The sequence below is a fragment of the Lissotriton helveticus genome, chromosome 8 (assembly GCF_964261635.1).
Source record: "Lissotriton helveticus chromosome 8, aLisHel1.1, whole genome shotgun sequence".
Lineage (NCBI taxonomy): Eukaryota > Metazoa > Chordata > Amphibia > Caudata > Salamandridae > Lissotriton > Lissotriton helveticus.
Genome location: NC_136069.1, coordinates 1,022,619,011 through 1,022,631,187, shown reverse-complemented (window position 1 = coordinate 1,022,631,187; position 12,177 = coordinate 1,022,619,011).

Here is a 12,177-nt window from a genome sequence, read left to right as displayed (position 1 = left end):
GCTCAAAACATTCTTGTTCGCCTTGGCCTACCCCTGTTAATCCTCCCTGGTCTCGTTTGTTCTGCTCCTTAGACCTCTCAGCGCCAGGAAGCCGTTTGGCCATCGTGCGCTCTACAAATAATTTCATTCATTCATTCAAGTTTGACGGGTAGCCCACATTACTGCCTTACATATGTTCACCACTGGTACGCTCCCAGTGAAGCCTGCAGTGGAATACTTTGCCCTGGTGGAATGGGATTGTTTTCCTTCTGGTGGATTTTACTTTGGTAGCACCTAGCAGATCTTAATGCTCAGAAAAATCCAGTGAGAAATTGTTGAAATGCCTTACCTTTTTGTAGCCTACTTACCCATCAAAGAGCAGCTCTTCAGATCCGATCTCCTTCGTCGTGAAGCTGATGTAAAATCTCACTACATGCTTGTGGTCCTACATGTGCAACTGAACCCTCTCCTTTGTTGGATTGGGTTGTGATTAGAAGGTGGGCAGGGTGATAGTTCGGCCAAGATGGAATGTTGACACCACCTTAAGTAAGAAGGCCGCCTTACTTTGTAGGACTACCTTATCTGGGAAGAAGCTCATAAAAGATTTCAGATACTTATGCCTGCTCACTCTATAAGTCAAAGGTTTAGCAACCAAAAATGCGGTCTTAAACATAAGTAGTCTCAAATGGCAACTATGCAGGGGCACAAACTGGGCACACAAAAAAAAGTCAATACCAAACTCAGTTCTCACTGTGGCGTAACAAAGGGGATAGGCAGAAACCTGTTAGTCAACCCTTTGAAAAACATGACTACCAGATAAGACTTGAACAAGGAAGGGCGTTCGGAGAAACATTAACTAGGGCGGCAGGGTCGCAGTGTATTCTTTAACAGAAGTAAATGCACAACATTGCTGCACCAAGGAATACAGAAAATTGTAATATATTCGCCAGCATCTTCTTCAAAGGAACAATACGGTTTTCTGAACACCAGCTGAAAAACCTCTTCCATCTCTGTATAGGCAGATTTTGTTGAGGGGTGATGTGTAGAAAGGATCACATCAAACATCTCTGGTGGATATTTAAAAGATTTCTGATTGTCCCACTTAATATCCATGCATGAAGGTGTAAGAGGCAGCATTGGAGCTTCCTTCAGATCCATTTCCCTGGGGAGTATTGAGACGGAATCTATTTAAAAGTGAGGAATCTTCATGTAGAAGGATTCGTCAGAAGAAAAAGTTACTTGCCCTTTATAACAATCTTTCTAGTACTCACTCTTATATACCAACAGATTTCTAACTGACCCTTCCCTCCTACCCTGTTCTGACGTAAGTTATTAAAGTTTTATAAGACACCAAGGGGCAGATTTATGAAGGCCTTGCGCCGCCGGTGCGTCACTTTTAACATGGGAAAAAGTGACGCACCGGCGGCACAAGGCCTTCATAAATCTGCCCCCAAGTTCGTTTTCTGCTGCACCTATACATTATAGTCATTCTTCCCCTCTCTGCCTTGAAAGTCACAATAAAAACAGGAGAGCTGATGTTAGGGCTCAGGGGTGGGTGCTATGTCTCCAGTGATGTCACGGCGGATCCACATCCAGTGTTCATATGGCGTAAGAACCCTGTATCAGCGCTGGAAACCTATGTCAGAAGTTTCAGGATCCAGTCTGGTGCCTAGAATATTCAAAGACGAGGACTTTGCAGGTAGAAGCATCCATTAGAAAAAGTACTTGACTTGCACCTGATCCGAATCTTGCCTGAGTGTCCCCAAAATAAGACGTCCCCTTAAACAAGTGGGAGCTACAGCCATAGTACTGCATTGCTGTTTTAGGGTTGGAATTAGGATCAGTGGTCTAGAATCTCTGCTTGTGGGAACTTTGTTTAGTTGTACACCAGAGCTTTGGAGGAACCATGTTAACGAATATCATTCTTGTATGCAGTGTCACATAGCAAAAACCCTCAACCACCATGATTTACCCCCAAGTAGCCTCTGTCTGCCCTGTCGTCCTCCAAACTGAATCTGATCATAACCAATTCTGCATTGTGCCGGTCTTATCATTGCCTTTCATTTTGCTCTCTCTCTCTCTTACAATGGCATCTATACTACCAAAGTGGTCTATCCAGGTGACAGTCTTGGTTTTAAAAAAGCCCTGTTTGGGGTGCTAATGGGTGGCTGACCAGTGCTGGTTATACAGTAATTGTTTGCGGCATGGGCGCTCTAGGGGCTCAGGTAGGAGTCCTCAGGCAGGAAAGACCGGTTCCATGTCCAGAGACCAACTCACAACAGGAATTGCATGTGTAGCAGGTACCTGTGCTCATCACCATGTGAGAGGGTAAATTAGCACTCACAATATATTAAAGGTGGGAGAGCCACTGTAGACTCAAGCCAACTGCCTCTCCGATGCTAGACGCAGTCACCTCTGGTTCCTCTCTAGTTCCTATTAGAACCTTGACCCATAAACATGCAGGGCCTTCATTTGACTCCTGCTGCCCACTCTCTTACTTTAATCCTCAAATCTCCTGCTGTAACTCAGCCCTCACCCACCCAATCCCCTGCCTCTCCTGTAGGAGAGTCGTGGCTGCTACCTGTTTTTGCAGCTGGGTTGAAAGTAAAGGCCCTGCAGAATACTTCATAGGCGTCTGGAGAGGAATGTAATACTAAGGATTTTTATCTGATCACTTTCACAGCACTCTGCAGAGTCATGATGGTCAAACCATCTGAAATGCCACCCCTAGCCCCATGAAAGGTGTGGGCTCTCTGTGAAAAGCCTGCACCTTAGCTCTGCACTTCACTTTTGTCAAGTGAATTCTGTGGGCTCTCCCAGACATTGTTTTTGTTTATATCTGCAATTAACTTCACAAAAGGTGTTGAGCATTTCCTGAAATCGGTCTCGTTCTTAAGTCAGGGAAAGCTGGTGATATCCTCATTAAAATAGAGTACCCTGCCTTAACATACAGTGGTTGTATTTATTTCACACTGTAAGGCTGTAGCTCCAAAAACTAAAAATCTTCCACACGTGACGTTCAGTTTTCTGAGGGCAGATAGTCACAGGTTTCTCAAGGACGTAGTGCGGGGGTGCTTGAGCTCAGTCCTCAACAATCAACCAGTAGAGAGACAATAATCTTAATTTCCAGCCGAGTGCTTGTGTTTACCAGAAAGAAAATAGTTTAGTTGCACAGCTACACGCACTTCAATAATCACATAAGTCAGTGATCCGCTGTGCAATCCCTGCTGGGCTTTACACCTGTCGTGCTGCCACCTCTCACTGGCCATCAAGACTAGCATGAATCCGGCTCAGATGCAGGTATTAGGAGCTCACAGTTCAAATGTGCTCAGGATGTTAGTTATAGGCAATATGGAACTATGCATGGGATGTGTCTGGCAGTTCTCCACACCTCCTGTTGCAGAGGGTGTTGTGCCTGGTTCTGTGCAGGTCGAGGTGAATCGAGGTGAGAACACAGCTGCAGCGGTCTTCTGCAACGAGGCTCTGCCTGAACAGATACAGCCTGCCCGTCGGATAGGTTGCAGTATTGGTGTGTGCAACACTGAATGGGCTGATGTCCATCACACAGCTGCAGCCCTCGTTCAGGCCTACAGCAATTAGGCAGAGTTGCAGCCCCATGTGGGCAACAGCAATCAGGCACAGGTGCAGCCCATCTGGACAAAAGCAAAGCAGCCAGTTGTAGCCCTTGTCTGGGCCTACAGCTATGGGGCAAAGCAGCCACCGTCCAGGCAGATGGCATTTGCGCAGTCAAAGCCCTACCTGGGGTGATGAGGAGCACTTTGTTATGGTTCCCTATAGGAATGGGTGAGAGACTAAGGGGGGGGGGGGGGCATGCATTTTCTGGATCCTCTGTGGATTGCTGTTCAGGAGTCTGCGTCTTCCTGGATCCTGGTCCCACAGCCTTTGATGACACACTGGATCTTGCTTCTCCTGAGCACTCTCTCCTCATGGAGGGCCAAGCAGACTCCCATCTCTCAACAGGCAGCATCACGTTTCTGCAGTAAAAAGGCTAGACTTTAAGTGGCTGTGAGCCAGACATGATTCCTGGTTGCCCAGCAGTCCCTTTGATGGTGCTTCTTTGTTCGCAAAGGACTTGGAACTGCAACCAAGTGGCGTGGTTTGGGCCCACTTTTTATTTTACAAAACATCTAAACAGATGATGTGGAACCCCTGCCTCACCTGTGTTACCGGTTTGAGATGGTTCTCCTTTCAAGTTTCCTATTCAGGCTGTTCTCCTTTGTGTAGATTGGGGATTCTTACAGCAGGTAGCACTGGGGCTCTCTCCATCATGGAGCACCCACACTGAAGTGCGTGGTTTCTGCACCCGGCTGTCAGTCCCACAGAAAGCGTAATCTAATATTTCTCAATTGAACTCGCTCTTTCTGATACAGTTTCTAATTTGGCAATCTCCTTTGGCAATTCAGTAAGTACTCCTTTCAGTCTGCAGTTCCACCTATCCTCCTTACCATATCCCAATGGCAGTGCTCATGAAGACTAATCAGCGGTACAAAAGGGGGTGGTAATGGACGGAGCATCTGAACCAATCAAACACTCACACCCAGTCAAAAGATCTGGGTTTAATCCATCACCGTTCTTTAGCCCACTCTGCCACCCCAGTTCAGACATGGCTATATGCAAATCAGTCTGACCCTGTGCCTCATGGGAACAGTCCAGCCCGAACTGCCAAGCCATGCCTTCCCTGGACCGGAAACAAGCTTCCGAGGACCGGTTTCTGGCATTACAGCCGTCTTCAGCCCGGCTTGCTTGAATCCAGTGGCAAAGTGAGCAAGGGACTCAAGTCTGAGCATACCCTGCCACACTTATGGCGGCCAAAAGTGGTACAAAAGGGGGTGGTAATGGACGGAGCATCTGAACCAATCAAACACTCGCACCCAGTCAAAAGATCTGGGTTTAATCCATCACCGTTCTTTAGCCCACTCTGCCACCCCAGTTCAGACATGGCTATATGCAAATCAGGCTATATGCAAATCAGCAGCTCCTTGATAACAAAAGAGTTCAAAGAATTTCTAAAAGTAGCCCTTTCTTCACTCGCCATACTTGAGTGTCTCAGTCTCATCCCTCCAGCTACAGTAATGCACTTCCACTGCCTTGGAGCACAGTTCTCACCCTCCACCGTATGCTAGGTTAGGCCAGGACAAGCATATTCTAAATGGATCCCACTGGCCTCCAGTCTGGCTCAGTCACCACCAGTCATGTGGGCCACACTTGCTTGACGCACTCCCGAGTCAGCACAAGGGTCTGGGTATAAACAGATAAAGAGGTCTGGTTACACCACTGACTTCTCTTAACCGCGGTAAGCCACCACCAGTGCGCTGTTCTATACACACAACAAGGACAGTAGTCCACTATCAGCATGAGGGGGGCACCTCTCCAGGTCACAGGACAGGTGCAGGACTTCTTACAGTGAGAGACAGTTCTGCGCCTCAGTGTAAATGTTTAGCATGATGCCAGAGCCACAGTAAAAAAACAAGGATACCAGATATACACCTATTTGGGTACTTAGGGTAGCTGACATTCTGATCCCAAGAGTGCAGATTCAGGGCCAGATTTATCAAGGTTTTGCATCGCCCATGCGCCACGCAGGAGGACGCAAAGCCTAAGTGAGATTTATCAAGCCACGCAAGGTCACCTTGCATGGCTTGAAAAATGTGGAGTAAGACAAGGCAGGGCAAATCTCTGCCTTACGTTAAACTGCCCCAGGAAGGCATTCCATGGGTGGAGGGGGGTGTTCCCATGCATCCACCCATGGATATCGGTGCATTCCCAGATTTGCCATTAGTCGCAGACCTAGGAATGTGTCAAAATGCTATGCCTCCACAGCTGAGGGGTAAAAAGAGAAATATATTTTTCTCGTTTTTTCCTATGAGGATTGTTTTTGTGCAGGAAAGTGTGCCTTCCTGCACAAAAACAATCCTACCTACAACGCAGGCACCCTTGCATCATGATGCAAGGTTGCCAGCGTTGGCGCCATGCAAGTCAAAAGTGGGCCAGCGACAGGAAAGGAAAGTAATGCGCCGTATGATGTTAAATATGGCACATTCCTTCCCTTTCAAGCAGCGCAGCAAGGTGGCTAGCTGCGTTGCGCTAAACAATTATAAGTATGAGCCTCAGTGTTTGGTAAGGTAGAGAAAGAAGAGGTAGAGGAGTCAAATAAAAAAAAAGCAAGGTACGGAAAGGAAGGTGAAGATTTAGTTACTGCTAGGTATACAGAGTTGACAGGAGGCAGAGAGAGGGGTGAGGTCTGGTAGAGCTAGAGATAGGTGAGAGAGAAATTAATGTAGGAAGTCAGGGACAGGAAAAGAGCCAGTGAGTGGTACAGGTAGGCATAGAGAGGTTGAGACAGAGGCAAAGATGAGAAAGAGAAGAGCCAAACTGAATGAGAAAATGGAGGAAGAGGCGACAGGGGCAATAGGGAAACTAAATTAGTAAGATGCCTGGTCCAAATGGATTCCTGGCTGAGTTCTTAAAAAGGTTATCTTAGTTTTGAGAGCCCTTGTTAGAGCATGTTTAAAGGGACTAACGTTCTGGGCAGCTGCTATCAGACCTCTGCAACTTAGTAATAATAATATGGAATCCAAAGTGACTGACAAACTTCTGCCGTTTCTGACACCACTCGGGCAATGTGATCAATTGTTTTTATTATGCACCACGATTAATATTTACAGGCTTGACAATTTATTTTAGAGGAGAAACTTAGAAGCCCTTGAGGTTGTCTAAATTTGAGTTTGTTGAGTCTGGCCTCCCTTAATGACCAAAACGTGATGGCCGTGCTGGCTAACTTCTGGGAGACTGGAGGCCACTGGTGCAAGTAATGTCTTGCTGCAGGAAAGAGTGACCTTCTTTAAGATGATACTGTCCCAAAGTTTCTCTACATAATTTAGAACACCCTGTATTATGTCTTAACTCTTTTTTTAGCTATAGGTGAGCAAACTCAGTTTGCTACTTTGGGACTGGAGTGGAGGAGATGCCGCTGTATATTGCAGAATGCCTTGCAACGGACTGCACAATGGAGGCATTCTCCTCAGCATTCGTTATTATTTCTGGGATTCCAAATTATTATCATCAAAAACTGGGCCTACACTGCTATGGACAAGCCCTCGTTCAGATACACAATGGGTGACAAAACATATATGGATTACTTATATGATGAGCGACTGTTGATAGTGCACCCATGGACTACAACAGGAAAGATGTGCAGACTGGCTACTGTGTTGTTGGGATGGGGAAGATTGCCATGATGAATCCATGTGAGTTAGAGCTATAGTTAAAGTAGGAGCAGCCCTCGACCTCCTCTATGGTCCTGATCGTTGCTCCCCCGCTGCCACCCTCACCCAGAGGCAACTCCTCACCCTTGAGCCTCTCGGCGAACCACGGTTTGCCCAAGGTCTCCCCGCCACCACAATGTGTCTTCATTTGTTTTGACCTCTGTTTCTATTTCAGCCCGCATTTATCCCTAAATTTATTTTCATGTGCCCGCATTGTTGTTGACCTAATTATTTTCCCTCTCGGCCCACATTGGTTTGTAAATGTCTATTTTCGTTTTGCCTGCATTGTTGGAGCTTGTTTTATTCTGTTCCCCCATTTTTGTTGGGACTTCGTTCTCTGTACTCCCATTTGTTATTAATAATACTTTTATTCCCTCCTGTTTTCACCATTCCTACTACATCGCAGTTTTCCCATGCCTCTTCCCTACCCCCTGCCCTCCCACCCAGCCCCTCCCATATCTACTTATGGAGGCCGCGGTGTGGCCATGCCAAAGGCAAGCCCTCTGCCTCTGGAGTGTGACCAGCGCCAGGAACCCTGACCCTTCCACCCCGCATAGCTACACTGCAGCCGACCTCCGAGCCAGGACGCCCCAACAACCACTGCTGCTGCACACCCCCTCACACCACCAAAAGACTGTTCTCATGCTCACACTGCCATTTCACCTTTAGCACTGAAGCTACCGGCAACACCAGGAAGACACCAAACAACACAACTCCTTCCATGTCGACCAAAACCACCACAGACAACCTCCAGTGCATCCTACTCAACACACTCTCTCTGAAAACACGCCACAGAGATCTGGAACACAATCTCATCCCTAAAACCAGATGTTATTTTCCTCAGCTGGCTGCATAAATGGGGATGCTCGTCCAGATGCGCAGCGGACGCGCTTAAAGGCACGAGTGTACGGTAAAGATCAGCTCACTAAGCACCCGGTAAAGGGCTTCTCATGCATTCTCAATGCTTTAATGATTAACGATTGCCTTTATGCATAATCTGTTTTACTGATCATTTGTTCACAACTTGTGTTAATCCCCACATTTATCGCTGCATATCTGGGTGTGGAGAGAACCACAACGCAGACCGGACGTGTTGCAGGCACCATTGAGGCGGTCCGCAGTCTAGTTTCTCAGCTGGCTGCATAAATGGGGATGCTCGCCCAGACACGCAGCGGACGCGCCACTGGCGCGCTGAAGGCACGCCTAAGGCAAGCCCGTCTGCGCCTGGACTGGGCCCAGGGCCAGGAACCCTGGCCCAGTCAACTCAGACAAGCCCAAAACAACTTTATCCTATTCCACTAAGCAGTTAAAAGATATCTGCCATTTCGCCAACACCCCTTCCTGCTCTCACCCCCACTCCTGCTCATTAGAAAACAACGCAACCTTTAGCTGCCACTCCTGCCCTTTTACGCATCCACAATACGTCAGGAGACTCCCGGACCCGATCATCTCACATTAAACGAGATGACATATACTATGCACTCATAAACTCACGTTCTCTTCCCGAACACAAATATGAATTAGGGGACTTTATAACAAATCATAATTTAGACATCTTATTCATAATTGAAACCTGGGGAGACCAATCTTCTGGCCCAGACTTCTGTACCGCAACCCCTGAAGGGTACTGTGTAGTTAGGCAGAACAGAATCAATAAAAAAGGGGGCGGACTGGCAATAATTTATCGAGATAAATATCTGGTTGGGACAGAAACAATCCCCACCTCGACATGTGAAGCTGTAACATTCACAATAAAGCTCAATCATTATCAATCCTTTAAAGGAACCCTCGTATACCGCCCCCCAGGCCCCCGATCGGACTTCCTTTCCTCCCTAGGCAGCCTACTGGAACCCGTAGCAGGGGAAGCGGACTTCACCATCTTGGGTGATTTCAACTTCCATCTGGAAAACCTTGATGACAAGGACACGGTCACCCTGCTTACAGAACTGGACGCCATTGACCTTCGCCAATTGGTTGCCAGCTCGACGCACAAAGCCGGTCATACCCTCGACGGGCTTTTTACAAATAATACGAAGCTATCACTAAGCAAATTATACCCCTTACTTGGACCGATCACTGGGCAGTCTTTTTTATCATTCAGGCAAATAAAATTCTGTAGTAGGGGATCTCTGTGTATAGTCATAATCTAGTGAATAGTCCCACCCATGTGCGTGGATCACTGGGCAGTCTTTTTTATCATTCAGGCAAATAAAATTCTGTAGTAGGGGATCTCTGTGTATAGTCATAATCTAGTGAATAGTCCCACCCATGTGCGTGGACCCCGAAGCAATCAAAAATAATCTCTTAAATTGTCAAAAAATGCAGACCTGCACAGACACTTAAGAGAGAATTTAAAGACAGATAATGCAGCCTATATCCACAGGCTACACTGTCCAGTACTTCAACTAGAAATTCCACCAAAAACCCACAAACAGCACAGCCTGTCCAGATTTCACTACAGAGAAAAACTTTCCTTTACCAGCAAAATCCTCTGGAATGATAGAGAGGAAGGAGTGGACAGACAAGCCCCTTAGGCTGCCATTATGTGGCTCAGAACAGGATACTGTGCCTTTAAGAGAACTTTCCAGAACTCTCTCAGTATCCCAGAATACACAGCAGGTCCCTTTTACTTCCAGTTCTTTTTGAAGGCGTAACACACCAGACCTGTAGCATTCCTTACATAATATCTTTCTCCACCGGGGAGGAGGGCGGGCGCTTATGTCTATAACAGAGATACGCGCAAAAAACACAGTTGATGGACAGAATGTAGAACAATGTCATACATTCACCCCAGTACAAGGATCTGGGCCTAAATCCATCGTTTTGTTTTGCACTCCACACCACCCTGGGTTAGACACTGGCTATATGCAAATCAGCTCTGACCCTGTGCCTCATGGGAACAGTCCAGTCCGAACTACCAAGCAATGTCTTTCCCAGACCGGAATCAAGCATCCAAGGACCGGTTTCTGGCTATCAGCCTTCATTCAGCCTGGATAGCTTGACTCCAGTGGTGTGGAGAGCCTGGGACTCACGTCTGAGCATACCCAGCCCACTCGGGGTGAAAATTGCAAAAAACACAGTTGATGGACAGAATGTAGAACAATGTCATACATTCATCCCAGTACAAGGATCTGGGCCTAAATCCATCGTTTTTTTGCACTTCACACCACCCTGGGTTAGACACTGGCTATATGCAAATCAGCTCTGACCCTGTGCCTCATGGGAACAGTCCAGTCCGAACTACCAAGCCATGTCTTTCCCAGACCGGAATCAAGCATCCAAGGACCGGTTTCTGGCTATCAGCCTTCATTCAGCCTGGATAGCTTGACTCCAGTGGTGTGGAGAGCCTGGGACTCACGTCTGAGCATACCCAGCCCACTCGGGGTGAAAATTGCAAAAAACACAGTTGATGGGCAGAATGTAGAACAATGTCATACATTCACCCCAGTACAAGGATCTGGGCCTAAATCCATCGTTTTTTTGCACTCCACACCACCCTGGGTTAGACACTGGCTATATGCAAATCAGCCCTGACCCTGTGCCTCATGGGAACAGTCCAGTCCAAACTACCAAGCCATGTCTTTCCCAGACCGGAATCAAGCATCCAAGGACCGGTTTCTGGCTATCAGCCTTCATTCAGCCTGGATAGCTTGACTCCAGTGGTGTGGAGAGCCTGGGACTCACGTCTGAGCATACCCAGCCCACTCGGGTGAAAATTGCAAAAAACACAGTTGATGGACAGAATGTAGAACAATGTCATACATTCACCACAGTACAAGGATCTGGGCCTAAATCCATCGTTTTTTTGCACTCCACACCACCCTGGGTTAGACACTGGCTATATGCAAATCAGCTCTGACCCTGTGCCTCATGGGAACAGTCCAGTCCGAACTACCAAGCCATGTCTTTCCCAGACCGGAATCAAGCATCCAAGGACCGGTTTCTGACTATCAGCCTTCATTCAGCCTGGATAGCTTGACTCCAGTGGTGTGGAGAGCCTGGGACTCACGTCTGAGCATACCCAGCCCACTCGGGTGAAAATTGCAAAAAACACAGTTGATGGACAGAATGTAGAACAATGTCATACATTCACCCCAGTACAAGGATCTGGGCCTAAATCCATCGTTTTTTTGCACTCCACACCACCCTGGGTTAGACACTGGCTATATGCAAATCAGCTCTGACCCTGTGCCTCATGGGAACAGTCCAGTCCGAACTACCAAGCCATGTCAGGGGTCCTGTTTGTTTGTACTTTGCACTGAGCGGTCGGAGCGAGGTGTTCCTGACTCACCTTGACCTTCTCCACCTCTCCTCATCTGCTGCTACTGTTCGCCGGTTCCGCTTCGCGGGACCCGCTTCACGAAGACTGCGAGCGTGGGCTGCAGCAGCTCAACGGGGCTGCGAGAGTGAAGTGCAGGGACTCCATTGACCAGGAGTCCCTGCGTGGCCAATCGGAGACACCTGGCCCGCTCTCCCCGGAAGCCACGCCCCCAGCGCCCTGGACCTTTGATTACCGGCCCTTCCCTCCCCAACTAGTGGGTCCTGTTTGTTTGTACTTTGCACTGAGCGGTCGGAGCGAGGTGTTCCTGACTCACCTTGACCTTCTCCACCTCTCCTCATCTGCTGCTACTGTTCGCCGGTCCCGCTTCACGAAAACTGCGAGCGTGGGCTGCGGCGGCTCAACTGGGCTGCGAGCGTGAAGTGCAGGGACTCCATTGACCAGGAGTCCCTGCGAGGCCAATCGGAGACACCTGGCCCGCTCTCCCCGGAAGCCACGCCCCCAGCGTACACGCTCTTAACTCGACTTACGCACGCGGGACGCGCGCGGTACGAAGCGCGGAGCAAAGCCCGGGCAAAGGGCGGGCCGTTTGAGGCCGTTCGAGGACGAGAGAGACCAGACCGGGCCACCCCC